A 19474-nucleotide genomic window follows, 5' to 3' on the forward strand; every position below is an offset into this window, starting at 1 on the left:
TAATGTCTAAAACTGTGGATCACTATATTGTATACTTGTAACATATAGAATATTGTACAGCAAAGGTCTCTGAATAAACAATTTTAAAAGGAAGTAATGCAACTATATTAAAAACTGCTGGTTAGTCATGTTTGCAGAGAATTGAGAATAAAACACAGGATGGAGCAACATGGAGATTATGAGATTAACCTCCACAAGAAGCAGAAAACTTAGAGCATACAGTTCATCTACCAACCTCCTACCCAAAACATCCTTGACAGATCTTTTATCCATGCATAACTTCCCAAGTTCGCTTCAAATATCATTATTTATTAGTTAAGCCATTGTATATGTGAACTTTTAGGGCTTTATAGTATTTTTTTTTAAATTAGAAGTGTCAGTTATTGTAAATATAGAATATTGAGATAATTCTTCTTTTTATACTTCTATGTATTAATAACATTTATTGAGCGCCTATTGTGTGGCAGGTATTGGTCTAGGAACTGGGACATGGCTGTGAAATAGGGAAGCAAAGTGCACTTCATCATGAAGCTTACATTTGGTGGGAGAAACAGGTAATAAAGTAGTAAACGAACACCTAAACTGGTGTGTTTTCAGAACGGTATGTGCAGTGAAAAAAAACAGAGTGACAGGAATAGTAGGGAGTTGCATTAGGATTACACCAGTGGGTTAGAAAAGTTCTCTCCAAAGAAAAAGCATTTGAGATAGGACCCAAATATGGAGAGAGATGAAGAATGATCTGGGCAAAAAGTATTTTAGGTGAAGTGTGTGGCAAATAAAAAGGACCAGAGAGCAGAAGCTTTATGGATTCAAAAGATAAGAGGGGAGCAAATAACTGAAGCACAGAGTGAAATTTGGGAGAGAAGTGGGAGACAGGGGAAAGAAAGATAGGCAAGGGGACTTCCAGTTCAGCCATGATGGAGTAACAGGGATAAGATTTACACTCTAACCCTAAATCCAGAACTGTGATCCCTGAGAAAAGGGAAAAAAGCCGAGTGAACCCTGAAATTGCAGTAGGTTCTTATGGGGAGATAGTTTCCAGGCTGAACTATGGGGAGAGAGCAACCCAAACAGAGCCTGGCAACCTTTCTAAGTTAGAGAGTCCAAGATCAGAGTTTCAGGAGGTAAAAGATAGGCTAGAATTGGGGGGAGAGGAGACAACTTCACCAAGAGAGCCCCGGGCACCTGCAGACATGGCCTCTCAAGTCTTTGGTTGAATATTGAGCTGAGCATTCCCGAAAGGAAATACCCAGGGCTGGGGAAAGTCCATCGGAAAGGAGAAGGCTGGACAGTCCTGCTGCCCACACAGGACTGGGAACGCTCTGTGCCCCCATCAGCCAAGGGGAAGAGTCTCATGAAATTCAGGGCACTGGGTCAAGTCCTCAGAAGTGTACCAATGTACTAGTGAAGCACAGTGAGCTGTTGACAAAGACCTACACCAACAAAGAGCAGAAGCAAACTTCAAAAAAATCCAGTGAAGTCCAAGTATCTTAACTGTGAACCAATATTTAAAGGAATGCAACAGTATTTGTTATCGTCAGTCACTGGGTCGTGTTCAACTCTTTGTGACCCCATGGACTACAGCACGCCAGGCTTCCCTGTCCTTCACCATCTCCCGGAACTTGCTCAAACTCATGTCCATTGAGTCGGTGATGCCATCCAACCATCTCGATCTCTGTTGTCCCCTTCTCCTCCCACCTTCCATCTTTCCCAGCGTCAGGGTCTTTTCCAGTGAGTTGGCTCTTTGCATCAGGTGGCCAAAGTATTGGAGCTTCAGCTGCAGCATCAGTCCTTCCAATGAACACCCAGGACTGATCTCCTCCAGGATGGACTGGTTGGATCTCCTTGCAGTCCAAGGGGCTCTCAAGAGTCTTCTTCAGGATGACAGTTCAAAAGCATCAATTCTTTGGTTCAACAGTATTTAAAGAAATACAGCAAAATCCTTTGATCAATGAATAAAATTCACAGTATCTGACATCCAGTGAAAAGATTATGAGACGTGCACGGAGTGTAAAATGATCTATAAATGGTAGAAAAATAAAAGAAACAGACCCACAAAGCAGTGATGATGAAACTAGCAGACAAGGTTTCTAAAACAGCCATTGTGAATATATCCCATGTAGTCAACAAGGAGAGAAAGACAAGATTGTAAAAAGAAGAGAATTAGAAGATGTAAAAAAAATATATGTCAATGGAACTTTTAGAGATGCAAAATACAACATTTGAAATAAAAATATGCTGGATGGTGATTAAAGCAGATTAGACAGCAATGTGACACAGCGATAGAAACTATCCAAGAAGAACAGAGAAATGAAAAACAAGTAACAGCATAAAGCATCCACAACCTGTGGGACAATATTAAGTTGTCTAACATCTCTGTAATTGAAATTTCAGTGGGAAAAGGAGAGGGAAAAATATTTGAACAAACAATGAAAAAATTGTCATAATTCTAGGAAGATTAGAGTGATTGGAAATCAGTGGTTGGAAAACTATAACTTGTGAATGAATTATTTCCTGGAGCCTATTTTTTTCAAGTTAGAAAATTTATAAATGTACATTTATTCAGGAAATACAATTACTAGAGTCCTTGATATTTCAATGATCATTCCACATAATGAAATATTCACAACACATAGTCTTGTAAGTCCACACCAACTCATGCTGACATTCTTTTCAGATAAGCCATAGCCATTTCTTCTATTAAATACTGTAACATCCACTTACATTGTAAACAAAGTACTTGAGTCAAACTATTTAAGTACTTGAGCAAAATAACTTTCAAATATTTAGAAGAGGAAGACAATGATTTAAAAAAAAAAAAAAAACACATCTGGATTATCAAACCCCAAAGAATGAGGCCACTATAAGCTAGTGTTTATACTAATGGATAAAATGGCCATATTAAGACAGTTCATAATTATCAATGAAAATATCATTAAATATCATCTGCAATTTTTAAACATGCTGTCTCAAATAATAGACATTTATTTTGAAAATTTTAAAGGCAAAGGGGACAGGCATTAAAAGCTTACATTTAAACTACTGGTAGATTTTATTTAAAAAAGAAAGAAAAAGTTAAGCTGTAGTTACTTCCCCAATAAGGAATGCCAAGTACCTTTTATTCCTAAAGAAATTACTAAGAAATATAACCAACCCTTAAATTTGTAGCTGTTTAGTAGTAGCTGTAAACTGAATTATTCTGACGCTTCCAAACGGAATCCTGGAGCCTATTTTTGTGAATAAAGTTTTCCTGGAACAGAGCTCTACTCATTTTTGTGTTGTTTATTATGGCTGTTTTTGAGTGTTGTGATGGAAATTATGGGGTGGAAAGCTTAAAGTATTTATTTACTATCTAGCCCTTTACAGAAAAAAAGAAAGCCAGGAGATTGGGAGAGGAAATTAACTTTACAGGACCTGGAGGAAATTTTGGAGGCGGATGGTATTGTTCTATATCACGAGTGGTCATTACATGATTTATCAAAACTCATTGTCAAATTTGTTGTCAAAACTCATTGAACAGGGCTTCCCTGGTGGTCCAGTGATTAAGAATCCGCCTTGCAATGCAGGAAAGACTGGTTTCATCCCTGGTCCGGGAAGATCCCACATGCTGAGAAGCAGCTGTGCCCGGGTACAATTACTGAGACCACGAGCCCTGGAGCCCGTGCTCCGCAGCAAGAGAAGCCACCACAATGAGAAGCCCACACACGGCAACAATGAGTAGCCTTCGCTTGCCGCAACCAGAGAAAAGCTGCGTGCAGCAAAGAAGACCCCGCACAGACATAGATAAATAAATCTTTAAAAAATGTTTAAAATGAATTATTATAGTGAAGGCAGATGTTCAAATCCCTCCCACCCCAGTTGTGAATTATCAGGTGCCTGGGACAAAAGTGTAGCCTAGGAACGTACTAGGCTACATTTTATTTTCACCCGTTGCCTAGTTTCTCACTCCGGTGTCTCAGCTAATGTGGAAAAAAATGCTTTCTCACCAGTGACAGCTACGGCGGGGCCCATCTGCAACTCTGGTGCCACAGGTATTAACTGAAATAATACAGATGAGACTGGCAAATTTGCCATCAGTTATCTTGCTGTGAGAAACTCCCCTAACAAGTGAATTCCCTCTGGTCATTGTGAGAAAATAATTAGCCCCACTGGCTTCCTAAGCTCAGGAGGATCACCTTTTAGCTTCCAAGAGATAAAATCACCCCAACATCCTCCTGCAGTGAGACCAACAAGGATACTAACAAGAGTCCATGGTCTCCGGCCATACAATCAGGCTCCACCATCCTAGGTGAACATGGAGACAGACAGTAATATAAAACTTGAGCAGCATCAGTCACTTGAAAATACGAAGCCAAATCAGGTAGTTGATAAATGGTCCCAGTAGATGGTTAGATGGCATCAGCAACTCAATGGTGATCAGTTTGAGCAAGCTCTGGGAGACAGTGAAGGACAGGGAAGCCTGGTGTGCTGCAGTTCATGGGGTCGCAAAGAGCTGGACATGACTTCGCAACTGAACAACAACAAGATAGAATTAACACAGAAAGCAGAAGAGAATTTAACAGTATTTCATCGTGTATTTTTGTGTTGATTTCAGGGCTACTGCAACAATAGATCAATCTTGTCATAAAAAGGACTAACTACAAAAATAAGAAAGACTTCTTTCAAATGAAAATATGGAACTGTCAAAAATTTTTAACTTATTAGAAATGCTGATGGGAAGAACATTCCCCAAAATGAAAATAGTGATTTATATTTATAACTCACTGAATGAATTATTTACCCTTATAAATAACAACTGAACAAAAACAAACTCTTTCAGAGTGCAGAGCAGAAAGACCAAGAAAAAGAATTCATAAAAGGAAAGATGAGACATAAAAACAGAGCGAAGAGACCCCATATTCATGAAACAGGAATGCTAGGAAACAATCAAGCAGATGGCAAATAAGCCCCAAAAAGAAAAACAAAAGCAAAACAGAACAGATACCCAAAGGAAATTTCCCCAAGTCTAAGGGTCATATGAATTCCAATTCAAAACGCCTCACAAATGTTTGGCAGGATTATTGAAAAAATTGAAAAATACATTTGATTTCCAAGGATAAAATAAGCCTTTTCCAAAATAAATACAAAATATAGTTTGACTACAAAGGGAAGAGAATCATGCTGACATCAGAATTCTTATTTGCAATACCAAACGCCAAATGCAACATGCAGTAGGATTAGCAAATTTCTGAGGACCAAACAGTTTCTGAGAGTTCCATATCAGACCAGGAATCATCTCTGACGGCAAAAGAAAGACATTTTTTAGACCAGACATGTAACTTTCTGGAAAGAATTATTTTGAGATTCTCCAGCTAAAGGTAAACGTGAATCTGAATTCGAAAAACAAGTGCTCAGTCGTGTCCAACTCTTTGTAACCCCATGAACTGTAGCCCGCCAGGCTCCTCTGTCCATGGGATTCTCCAGGCAAGAATACTGGAGTGGGTTGTCATTTCCTCCTTCAGGGGATCTTCTCGACCCAGGGATCAAACTCCTGTCTCCCAAGTCTGCTGCATCGTCAGGAGGATTCTTTACCATTAGCGCCACCTGGGCAGCCCTTGAAAAACACAGGGAAATGAAAACACGCTATCCAACAAACTAGTGTTGAGCAATGAAACTCAGGCTCCACCCCAGACCTAGTGAATCAGAATTTTCAGTTTGGCAAGAAGCTGTGCTCTTAAAATAATTCTGAACTCCCTTACAACCACCAGCTGCTGAGGAGTGAGTGGGAAAAGTTTTAAATTTTAGTTCAATTTCATTTGATCCCAATTTGCTTAAAACAATAATGTATATGGTCTCTAGATTTAAGTCAGTTTATTGGGGAGAAAGAGGGGCTAATGGCAGTCCTGTTTCTCACCGCCCACTCCACCTTGTTTTTTTCTAACATGCTATCTGGAACATGGGGTGGGGCCAACAGGGTCTCATGTTATTTGAAGGTGAACGGAACCCCCCTGATCTCAAGTCCGCACTTGGGTCTTCTGAGAGGTGGATGGTCCTGTCCCACCCTGGGCTTCCTGCTGGTGTCTGGCCTCTGGAAGTGATGAATTCAGTGTTCTCTGTAGGATCTGTCAGGGTCCAGCTGCCCCTCCCACCTGTCTCATCAGCTTCCCTTCAGTTTTCACTGAAGCTGAGACCCTCACGCACACCCTGTATCCCAGTTTCAGCTCAAGCAATCCATCATGGCCTTTATCTGCTGGTTGTCAGCTCCGGATTCCTTACCTCAAAGGATGCGAATGCAGGTTGGAGCCACAGGTTTAGATCTTCTGGTTGTATAACTACACTGTCCTGCCTCTCAGCCTCCTTCCACAGTCCCAGGGGGACATAGAAGAAGCCTTGCCATCCTGTTAGCACAAGTTTCCCTCAACAAGCCAAGGCTGCAGGAGAAACTGGGGCACACACGTGACTCCTTCCTCCCAGGTCACAATCTCCCCTGACCTCTCTGTCTTGATTTCCAGCCACCTCCCCAGACTAATTCCTTTTATTCCTGTTTAATATCCTCAACCTTCTGATTCCAAATTCTTGGCTAATCTCTAGTGGCAGACCAAATTATTTTCTATGAACTTTGGGAGAAATACTGCTTTGTGGTTCAAGCCTAGCATTTGATATATTAAATAGAAGCAAAGGAATTTAGACATTTCTTTGTTTTCCACTGACTTTCAAGCATATTTGCCTATTGTCTTCCTGCAAAATGCCATTTAAATGTCAGAAACTGAAAACTCTTTGTTCATCATTACATTTCTTCTCTACAAATGAATCTTAATAATTTTCACCAACATCTCTTGTTGGCAGATGAACACCTTGGTTTTATATACGTAGAAAAAGCATTTTTCGCGAAGAGTTGGACACGACTTAGTGACTAAACAACAACGAAAACAATTTTTAAAATAGAAGGGCATAATATAAAAAATAAGGAAAAAATTTAGTAAAATGTTTTGAGTTCTGCTTTTTCTGATGGCCAGTGAAGCAAGATTGAACATTAATAAATAAAAAGATAACAAGATTAATCCCTTTTGGAAACTTTAGATTACTCTTCTAAGTAATTCCTTTCAAGAAATCAAAATTGAAAGTATAAGCTCTTTAGGGCTGAATGACAATGGGAATATTGAATACAAATAACTTTGGAATTCAGCTACAGTCATACACTGGAGAAAATTCAGGATTTAATGCCTTTGTTATTAAACAAGAGACTAAACATTCAACTCACTCACATAATAAAAATAACACCATAAAAAATCTAAAGAAAGGAAATAATAAATATAAAACTTGAAATTAATTGATAAGCAAGCAATAGTAGAAATAATGGATAAAACTAAGAATCTGACCTCTGGTGGGAGTGAAGGGATTAATAACAGACACATTTTTAGAAAAACAAATTGGTTACCAAGTTCACCTGAAAGAACAAATAAAGACCACTGTTTAAAGATGCAAGACTGAAAACATGCATTTAACCTTCACTCCCTCCTGAAATCCTATAAAAATGAGAATAAAGGTATTTTTCTCTTTGTTTGATTTTCGCGTAAATTCTCAAGGCTGGAGAGGCAGAAGAAAGCAATAACCAGTGTTAGGATCTGCAAAGCAGATGGATTATGGCAGCAGACTTAGCAGCTGCTAAAAGCTGAATCCTAAACCTGGCAGTAGAGAAAAATCAGGAAGCAATCTGACTTACATTGTGTGTATGCACACGTGCACTCAGTCCTGTCCGACTCTTTGCGACCCCGTGGGCTGTAGCCCGCCAGACTCCTCCTCTGTTCATGGGATTCTCCAGGCAAAAATAATGGAGTGGGTTGTCATTCCCTTCTCCAGGACATCTTCCTGACCCAGAGATCAAGCCTGCATCGCTTGCGTCTCCTGCACTGGAAGACAGATTCTTTATCAGCTGAGCACAGATCTTTCAGTCTTGGGAATTGAATATATTTGGAACCTATGAAAGTGGATGAAGAGGTGAAACAAGAAACTGGAGAGAATGGATTCCTTATCTCTTTAAGAAGTTAGAATTTTGATACGATCTCCGCCATCTCCAAAGTCTTTTTACTGGCTCCCTCCCACTCCCAAAATTGGACTGGAATTTTTTGCTTTTCTGGAGAGAGCAAACAGAAAGTAGGAGAACAAGTCGAGGGCGGGAATATTGTGCTGAAGACAGGAGAGTAAATAAATGAAAGCTGAGACATTGAAGACGAGACTTGCAAACTTCCTCCCCGGCAGAACCCCCGGAATGCCAGCAGCTAGGCAGACATCCTCCAGGCAGGATGGACTGACTTCCTCCAGGCAGAAAAATATGCAAAGTGAAGGAAGAGACAAACAGGTATTGATGTCAGGGGTGACTGAAAGAACTAGCCCAGTCAGAGCTTCTTAAAGCGAAAGCCACGCTCGACAAGACTGACACTTGCATTCCGAGCTTCCAATCTTCTTTTTGGTTATGTATTCTAACAACCAAAGAAAAGTGTGTATCATATGAGAAAGCAAGACCAACAGGGAAAAGTTACTTGAAAGTCACAGAGAGACTGTCCAGGGAGAAAACAATTTCACAAGAATTGTCAGATCATCAGAGGGATAAGAGAAGATAAAGTGCATGCATGCCTGGGTGCTCAGTCACTCCAGTCGTGTCCTACTCTTAGCGATCCTATGGACTGCAGCCCACCAGGCTCCGCTTCCATGGAATTCTTCAGGCAAGAATACTGGAGTGAGTTGCCATGCTCCCCTCCAGGGGATCTTCCCAACCCAGGGATCGAACCCGTGTCTCCTGCATCTCCTGAAGACTCTTACCCACTGAGCCACCTGAGAAGCCTGAAGATACTGTATTAATGGAATATGAACAGCATACACTAAGAAAAAGAGCATTGAGAGAGCAAAGAAAGACTATTAGAAATTAAAAATATCACAGAAGTGAAAGACTTGATAGAAAAATTGGAAGATTCTGTTGAGGAAATCTACTGGAAAGCAGGGAGGAAATAGGGGAGAAAAGATGATTGGAAGACTGGTCCAGGAGGTGGGATATCCAAAATAAGAGAAGCTCCAGAATGGGAGGGCAGAAACGAGCAAACAAAAATGGAGGGGAACACCATCAGAGAAAAAATTCAAAGAAATCTTCCTGGGATTGGATGAAATTTTCAGGAATGGGCTTACTAATTGCTCAAAATAGATCCAACCCAAAGTATATCATCATATAATTTGAACAGACTGATCACTAAAAGTGAAATAGAATCTATTAAAAAAACAAAAACAAAAATCTCCCTACAAATAGAAGTCCAGGACCATATGGCTTCATAGGTGAATTCTACCAAGCGTACAAGGAAGAACTTAAACCAATCCTGCTGAAACTCTTCCAAAAGACTGAAGAGGGAGAGAACACTCCCAAAGATAGTCTGTGAATCCACCATCACCCTGATACTGAAACCGGATAAAGACACCACCAAAAAAGAAATTTACAGGCCAATATCTTTGAAGAGTATAGATGCGAAAGCTCTCAACAAAGTATTAGCAAACCAAATCCAACAACACATGAAAAACATCATATACTGCTATCGAGTGGGATTCATCCCAGTGTTACAAGGATGACTCAACAGAGCAAATCAATCAGTGTGATGCTTCACATCGACAAAAGAAATGACAAAAACCAAGCAACTATCTCAATAGATGGAGAAAAAGCAATTGACAAAAATTCCAAGTATATCATGAAATTGCAGAATACTACAAACAGAGAAAAGAGCCGACAAGTTTCCAGAGAGAAAAAAAGTTTTTACCCAAATGAAAGTGAAAGTCGATCAGTCATGTCTAACTCTTTGCCACCCATGGACTATACAGTCCATGGAATTCTCCAGGCCGGAATACTGGAGTGGGTAGCCTTTCCCTTCTCCAGAGTGTCTTCCCAACCCAGGGATCAAACCCAGGTCTCCCACATTGCAGGCAGATTCTTTACCAGCTGAGCCACCAGGGAAGCCCAAATAGCAGAAGGAATTTTATTTCTTGATGGCAACATCGGAAGTTAGAAGACAATAAAGAGGTGTATTCCAAATTCACGAAAGATAATTTTCCAATAAACGTGAGAAAAACTACATAATATCAGCAATAAAAGAGGAAAATTTAAATATCAATGCCTATTTTCCATTTGTATAATGGAAAAATAAAACATGTTGATGCTATTCAGTGTTGGTAAAAACAATAGGAAAACAGGGACTTCTCAGGTGTTCCATCGAGTCATTAAGACTCGGTGCCTCCACTGCAAAGGGGTCAATCCCTGGTTGGGGAACTAAGATCCCCCATATTGTGGGGCATGGTTTAAAAAAAAAAATAAACAGCTCACTGTGTAGTTTTTTTATGAGATCGGGCATGTTCAGGGTGGTATGGCCCTAGGCCAATGAGCTGTTTTTTGTTAATAACTGAAATACACCGTGGTCCATGCTTACCTGATGGAATTACCAAAGGTCATTCTGGTATCAAACTTATTCTGGATCTGATAGGGGATATAGGAACTAGAAAATACAGCAGTTACATAATTCATTCATTATCCATCCACCAAATCTGATGTGTTTAATATGTTTATTGTACTAGGAGTGGCCTAATATAAAAAATAAACAAAACTTTTGGAAGGATTATGCACAGGCTTGGGAAGATGAGTCAATCTCACCCTCAAAGAGGTCCTGAGATTATTACGAGTTTGGGCTTCATTTATCCCATCTGTAAAATGAAGGTATTGAATGACTCAGCGTCTAAAGTCTTCCAGCCCTATAATGTTATATTCTTCAATAGCTAAAGTATGTTTTATAAGTGCTGTACACCAATCAAGCCTTTGCATCACTGGCATAAAGAAACCACGTATGTATTAGTCTGACTCATAGTCAATCAGGCTCTAGGTGGTACAGTGGAGTCCAAATGATTCACATTTCAGTTGTCTGATGAGAAGGTTGAGAAGGTAAGTTTATGTAAAAGTTCTGACATCCATTGTTTAAGGGATAAAGACACTTTTTTCCCCCAGGAATTCCCTGAAGTCCATATGACACCGAACTTCTCCAAACAACGGAGCATACCCAATTAACATTCCAGAATCAAGGCAATTCCAGTATTTGATTACCTATTCTAAGTCCAACGGAAACATACCAAGGAAAATGAATAGCAAACTTTTTTTTGTAAGTTCAGGAGTGTTCCTTGTTGGCACATTTTAAAAGAGGGCTCTAACATGAAATTAAAATATTTCTGAGAATTAAGTGACTGTGTTTAACGGAGGAAGAAAACCTCCTAGGTATTTTAATAAATGATGAAACTATACTGTAAATAAAAGCTTATTTAAGAGAATTTCAAGTCGCATCTAAAAAACAAAATTAAATGCAAATATTAAAAAATCTAAAAACTAGCAAGACTGAAGTTTTTTAAATTTATTTTTTGATTGAAGGATAATTGCTTTACAGAATTTTGTTGTTTTCTATCAAACCTCAAGGACTGAAATTTTTGAAATTTACATTTTATATGTTCAGAATTTTGGTTACAGAACCAGCACATTATTTCATAATTATAGAAATAAGAAAGAGATTGCTTTATTTGGGGAAAAAATTATTCCTTCCAATAGTGTATTTCAAAATGTCATCTGTTAGCTGCCTCTCTCAGAATTTCTTGTGATGTTTGCTGAAAAAAAGAAAAGAAACCCTGCTGTCTGTACTTCCCCTGATATCACTAAAACAGAATTTCTGAAGAGTGGACCTGGGAATTTTCAAATTTAACAATATCCACAAAGTTTTCTGTCACACATTAACATTTGAAAATACAGTCTTACAAAGCTTTTCAAGTTTGTATGTGAATGTCCTGGGCAGTTGTATTAGTTTTCTAGATTCCCCATACATGCATCAATGTACCATGTTTGCTTTTCTCTTTCTCACTTCTCTCTTATGACAGTCTCTAAGTCCATCAAATAGTACAAATAGTACTCTACAAATAGTACAAACAGACGTATTTCCAGGGTAGGAATGGAGACACAGTCATAGAGAGTGGACATGCAGACACAGGGGGGAAGGGGTAGTTGTTGTTACCCAGTCTGTCAGTCGTGTCCGACTCTTTGCAACCCCATGGACTGCAGCACGCCAGGCTTCCCTTTCACTGTCTCCTGGAGCTTGCTCAAACTCATGTCCATTGAGTCGGTGATGCCATCCAACCATCCCATCCTCTGTCATCCCCTTCTCCTCTTGCCTTCTATCTTTGCCAGCATCAAGGTCTTTTCTAATGAGTCAGTTCTTCACATCAGGTGGCCAAAGTACTGGAGCTTCAGCTTCAGCATCAGTCCTTCCAATGAATATTCAGGACTGATTTCCTTTAGGATGGATTGGTTTGATCTCCTAGCAGTCCAAGGGATTCTCAAGAGTCTTCTCCAGCACCATGGTTCAAAAGCATCAATTCTTTGGTGCTCAGCCTTCTTTACGGTCCAACTCTCACATCTATGTATGACTACTGGGAAAACCATACCTTGACTATATGAACCTTTGTTGGCAAAGTAACGTCTCTGTTTTTTAATATGCTGTCTAGGTTGGTCACAGCTTTTCTTCCAAGGAGCAAGCATCCTTTAATTTCATGGCTGCAGTCACCATCTGCAGTGATTTTGGAGCCCCTCAAAAAATAAAATCTGTCACTGTTTCCATTGTTTCCCCATCTGTTATATGCCATGAAATGATGGGACTGGATGCCACGATCTCAGTTTTTTTGAATATTGAGTTTAAGCCAGCTTTTTCATTCTCCTCTTTCACCTTCGTCAAGAGGCTCTTCAGTTCCTCTTCACTTTCTGCCATAAGGGTGGCATTATCTGCATATCTGAGGTTATTGATATTTCTCCCGGCAATCTTGATTCCTGCTTGTGATTCATCCAGCCTGGCATTCCTCATGATGTACTCTGCATATAAGTTAAATAAGCAGGGTGACAATATACAGTCTTGACATACTCCTTTCCCAATTTGGAACCAGTCTGTTGTTCCATGCCTGGTTCTAACTGCAGCTTCTTGACCTGAATACAGGTTTCTCCGGAGGCAGGTAAGATGGTCTGGTATTCCCACCTCTTTGAGAATTTTCTACAGTTTGTTGTGATCCACACAGTCAAAAGCTTTAGCATAGTCAATGAAGCAGAAGTAAATATTTTTTCTGGGATTCTCTTGCTTTTACTATGATCCAGTTGGTGGGTGGGATAAGTTGTGCAATTAGGATTGACATATATACACTACCATGTGTAAAATAGATTGCTGGTGGGAACCTGCTATAAGGCACAGAAAACTCAGCTTGGTGCTCTATGATGACCTAGAGGGGTAATAAGGGTGGGGGGAGTAGGAGGGACGTCTAATAGGGAGGGGAATGTATATATACATATAGCTGATTCACTTTGTGGTATGGCAGAAACTAACACAATATTGTAAAGCAACTATATTCTAATAAAAAATAAAAATTAAAGAAGTAATGGGCAGCTGGCATCTGTAGATCTTAGAGTTTGTATGTACATATCATTTGAAATATAGAGATACTTTTGAGTCATAATCTTATATAAAAATTTGTATTTTATATTTAATAACCTCTCAGACCATTATTTCAAGCTATCAAAGGTATGTGTATATATATGTGCACATGTGTGTGTATTTGAGTTTGTGTGAATGTGTAAATATGTAAGTACACACAGAGGAAGTATTCACCAAGTTTCTTATGCTGCCATAAAATTTTGTCAGGAGCTTGAGTGGCTGTGCTTGAGTCCGTCTTGTAGAGAACAAGGCATGTCAAGGGAAGAGAATGTGAGGGAAGGACTGGAACCAAGAAACCCATCTTGGTTGCCATAAAAGACTGAGCTGAAGATTTGCCTTGGGGATGCCACAGGCTATTTCTGCACATTCACGTGAGACATGGGGCAGGCTGGGGTGAGAATATCACCTGAAAGCTGCAGGTAGATTTACTTGAATTCCGGAAATACGGTGGTTAAAGCAGAGGGAAGGATGGCGGGACTGACAGACTGAAAACCCTTGATTCAACATGGTAGGTAACAGGAAGACACTGCAGTTTCCAAGAGCAACATCAGACAGATCCCGGAAGAAAACTGGGTAAGTTTAAATTAATTAGGGGAAAAAAAAAAAGAGTAAACGCCCTCTAATGATTACCATTAAAATTAATTAAAATTTCCTTTGTAGAAATGCTATTTGGATTTTTCCAAAGCAGTTTGGTTCTGGAATATCACAACTCTCACCACTGTTACATGATTCACTCTTATTCTCTCTCATTATGCTCTCCAGTTAAAAATACAGCATATTGGGACAAGTGTCTGATTTTAAACTCTAAATTGACTCCGTAAAAAAGTAGAGGAAAAATTTAAATTTGTGTGACATTTAATGTTTTAATTAATGACTTTCTCTGTATAATGTCTCAAATAATGTATAACACAAACAGTTTTCTGCTTAAAACACAGAAATAATACATGAATTCACTTGAAGATTAATGTTTTCCACCACTGAGTCTTGTCAACAAATGTTTAATCCTAATTTAAAATTAAAAATAGCTCCTTATAGCACTGTTGAATTTTTGCTACATTTTTGGAAAGTAAGAGTAAATTATGGAAGGAGTGTTATTTACTTAAAAGCCATGTTTTAGTGTGACCTCAGGCCAGATAGAGGGGTAAACTATTTGTTGTGGGCATGCGTGCCAAGTTGTTTCAGTCATGGGCAACTCTTTGCGACCCCATGGACTGTAGCCCACCAGGCTCCTCTGTCCGTGGGATTCTCTGGGCAACAATGCTCAAGGGGGTACCCATTTCCTCTTCTAGGGTAACTTCCTGACCCTGGGATCAAACCCAAACTTCATCGCAAGTGGATTCTTTACTATCCGAGCCACAAGGGAAGCCCAACCTATCTGTTAAGCCTTATATATGGAAGGTTGACCCAAACTGATGAACCCGGTCAAGCTCCTGCTCTGGGTTTTGCGTGTGCACATGTGTGTGTGTGTGTGTGTGTGTGTATGTGTTTGCATGTATTTTGCCAACATTGAGTTCATATGCCTTTGGTGGAGTCTGTGTTCTCCAGTTTCACCACACTTGGCACCATGATCTATTGTCAGACACCGGGTTACTTGGCACATTTACATAACCTGTCTGGCTTCTGAAGGCATCTGACTCTGTATCTCTTGATAAAATCTACTCCAACTCCAAAATCCGTAATAAATAGGCACTTGCTGAATCCACCAGGGGTCAGCACACCAAGCCTTATCACTCCTGTATCAATACAAGTTGAACCAAGAAAAAAATTATAAAGATTGGGAAAGCCAAATACCTTTTGAAACTTGCATATGCCCATAATTTTATTTTTCCCCTTTCAGGCAAGTTGCCACACTTGCTGGCTTTGTGCTGCTTTGATCCTTTCCTCTGAGGACTAGGAACTTAATAGCCATTAATTCTAAGTTCCAGTCTAAGATGACTCCATAAGTTAACCTTCAACTCATCCCCCTTGCTCCAAACCCAAAGCAATGACAGCTAGGTCATAAAAAGGAAAAGCCATTAACATGGATTCAGGATCAAAGACAAGACAAACTATTTCTGGATCAAAAATGGATCAGAAATGCAATGCTGTTAAAAGCCAATACCACACAAAGTTCTTTATTTAAGTAATTATTGGGACTTCCCTGGCAGTCCAAATTAAACTCCACACAGTGTGGGTAAAACTCCACACTGTCAATGCAAGAGGACCTGGGTTTGATCCCTGGTGGGGGAACTAGATCCCACTTGCTGCACCTAAAAATCCCATGTGCTGCAACTAAGAAAGACCCAGCACAGCCGAAATAAATAAATAAAAATAAATATCTTAAAAAAATTATTGAAGCATATACTTTATTGGAAGAAAAATGAGCTTAGAGAAAAGGTATGGAAAACAAAAAAGCAAAACAAAACCCAGAAGCACAGAAACTGATAAAATGTAAGCAAATGTTTATAAACTATTAACTGTAAAAAAATTCTCATTTTTTCCCTTTTTTTCAAGAAATACAAAACCAAAACTCTAGATAACAATAAACTGAAGAAGTACTGTCAATGGCCAGATAAAATATGCTAAAGGCTTCTTTGCTATTATTGTTCAGAACAAAAGCGAAATTATTGAACATTTTGGATTATTTAGAAAAATGTGTGGTCTAACGTGTATGTTAAACAACAAAAGGGGAAAAAAAACTAAAGACAAATAGTCAAAATATAAAAACACTATTAGTAGCTTCCTACCATAAATGGGGGAAATATAGAAAAGTACTTAGTTCAATAAAATGCAGAAAAGAGGGAAGAAAAACATAAATGAAGATGAACAGAAAATAAAAACTAACAGAGTAGAAATAATTTTTAAATCAATCAATAATCGAAAAATGGAAAATAGAATAAAATATAAAAAATAAGATTATATGGTTAAATTAAAATTTAAGAGCTAGGTATAAGCAAATAATCACTTAGTCATGTCCCACTTTGTGATCCATGGACTGTAGTCCACCAGGCTCCTCTGCCCACGGGATTCTCTGGGCAAGAATACTGGAGTGGGCTGCTATGTACTCCTCCAGGAGGTTTTCCCGACCCAGGGGTTAAACCTGGGTCTCCTGCATTGCAGGTGGATTCCTTACCATCTAGTCTTTCTAAAAAAGATATAAATAAAACAACTCAAATAAACTTTTCAGCTAAAGGAACAGAAAAACTTATCTTCAGTTCAGTTCAGTTCAGTCGCTCAGTCGTGTCTGACTCTTCGCGACCCCATGGACTGCAGTACGCCAGTCTTCACTGTCCATCACTAACTCCCGAAGCTTACTCAAACTCATGTCCATTGAGTCAGTGATGCCTTCCAACCATGTTATCCTCTGTCATCTCCGTCTCCTCCTGCCTTCAATCTTTCCCAGCATCAGGGTCTTTTCAAATGAGTCAGTTCTTCACATCAGGTGGCCAAAGTATTAGACATTCAGCTTCAGCATCAGTTCTTCCAATGGATATTCAGGACTGATTTCCTTGAGGATGGGCTGGTTGGATCTCCTTGCAGTCCAAGGGACTCTCAAGAGCCCTCTCCAACACCACAGTTCAAAAGCTTCAATTCTTCGGCGCTCAGTTTTCTTTATAGTCCAATTCTCACATCCATACATGACTACTGGAAAAACACAAGCTCTGACTAGACAGATCTTTGTTGGCAAAGTCAAGTCTCTGCTTTTTAATATGCTTGTCTAGTTGGTCTTAGCTTTTCTTCCAAGGAGGAACCTTCTTTTAATTTCATGGCTGCAATCACCATCTGCAATTATTTTGGAGCTCCCCCCAAAATAGTCTGTCACTGTCTCCATTGTTCCCCCTTCTATTTGCCATGAAGTGATAGGACCAGATGCCACGATGTTAGTTTTCTGAATGTTGAGTTTTAAGCCAACTTTTTCACTCTCCTCTTTCACTTTCATCAAGAAGCTCTTTAATTCTTCACTTTCTGCCATAAGGGTGGCATCATCTGCATATCTGAGATTATTAATATTTCTCCCTGCAATCTTGATTCAAGCTTGTGCTTCATCTAGCCTAGAATTTCTCTTGATGTACTCTGCATGTAAGTTAAATAAGCAGGGTGACAATATACAGCCTTGATGCACTCCTTTCCCAATTTGGAACCAGTCTGTTGTTCCACAACAGTTCTTACTGTTGTTTCTGACCTGCATGTACATTTCTCAAGAGGCAGGTCTGGTGGTCTGGTATTCCCATATCTTGAAGAATTGCCCACAGTTTGTTGTTATCCACACAGTCAAAGGCTTTGGCATAGTCAATAAAGCAGAAGTGGATGTTTTTCTGGAACTCTCTTGCTTTTTTGATGATCAGGTGGATGTTAGCAATTTGATCTCTGGTTCCTTTGCCTTTTCTAAATCCAGCTTGAACATCTGGAAGTTCATGGTTCATGTACTGTTGAAGCCTGGCTTGGAGAATTTTGAGCATTACTTTGATAGCATGTGAGATGAGTGCAATTGTACAGTAGTTTGAGTATTCTTTGGCATTGCCTTTCTCTGGGATTGGAATGAAAACTGACCTTTTCCAGTCCTGTGGCCACTGCTGAGTTTTCCACTTTTGCTGGTATATTGAGTGTAGCACTTTCACAGCATCATCTTTTAGGATTTGAAATAGCTCAACTGGAATTCCATCACCCCACTAGCTTTGTTCGTAGTGATGCTTCCTAAGGCCCACTTGACTTCATATTCCAGGATGTCTGGCTCTAGGTGAGTGATCACACCATCGTGGTTATCTGGGTCATGAGGATCTTTTTTGCATAGCTCTTCTGTGTATTCTTGCCACCTCTTCTTAATATCTTCTGCTTCTGTTAGGTCCGTACCGTTTCTGTTCTTTACTGAGCCCATCTTTGTGTGAAATGTTCCCTTGGTATCTCTAATTTTCTCGAAGAGATCTCTAGTCTTTCCCATTCTATTGCTTTCCTCTATTTCTTTGCATTGATCACTGAGGAAGGCTTTCTTATCTCTCCTGGCTATTCTTTGGAACTGTGCATTCAAAAGGGTATATCTTTCCTTTTCTCCTTTGCCTTTAGCTTCTCTTCTTTTCACAGCTATTTGTAAGGCCTCCTCAGACAACCATTTTGCCTTTTTCCATTTCTTTTCCATGGGGATGGTCTTGATCACTGCCTCCTGTACAATGTCACGAAACTCCGTCCATAGTTCTTTATGCACTCTGTCTATCAGATCTAAGTCCTTGAATCTATTTCTCACTTCCATATAACTGTAAGGGATTTGATTTAGGTCAAACCTGAATTGTCTTGTGGTTTTCCCTACTTTCTTCAATTTAAGTCTGAATTTGGCAATAAGGAGTTCATGATCTGAGCCACAGTCAGCTCCCAGTCTTGTTTTTGCTGACTGTATAGAGCTTCTCCATCTTTGGCTGCAAAGAATATAATCAATCTGATTTCAGTATTGACCATCTGCTGGTGTCCATGTGTAGAGTCTTCTCTTGTGTTGTTGGAAGAAGGTATTTGCTATGATCAGTGCATTCTGTTGGCAAAACTCTATAAGCCTTTGCCCTGCTTCATTCTGTACTCCAAGGCCAAATTTGCCCGTTACTCCAGGTGTTTCTTGACTTCCTACTTTTGCATTCCAGTCCCCTATAATGAAAAGGACATCTTTTTTGGGTGTTAGTTTTAGAACATCTTTTAGGTCTTCATAGAACTGTTCAACTTCAGCTTCTTCAGCATTACTGGTTGGGGCATAGACTTGGATTACTGTGATACTGAATGGTTTGCCTTGGAAATTAACGGAAATCATTCTGTCGTTTTTGAGATTGCATCCAATCCAAGTACTGCATTTTGGACTCTTTTGTTGATTTTGAGGGCTACTCCATTTCTTCTATGGGATTCTTGCCCATAGTAGTAGATATAATGGTCATCTGAGTTACATTCACCATTCCAGTCCATTTTAGTTCACTGATTCCTAAAATGCCTATGTTCACTCTTGCCAT

This window comes from Cervus elaphus, chromosome 8 (assembly GCF_910594005.1).
Source record: "Cervus elaphus chromosome 8, mCerEla1.1, whole genome shotgun sequence".
Taxonomy (NCBI): Eukaryota; Metazoa; Chordata; class Mammalia; order Artiodactyla; family Cervidae; genus Cervus; species Cervus elaphus.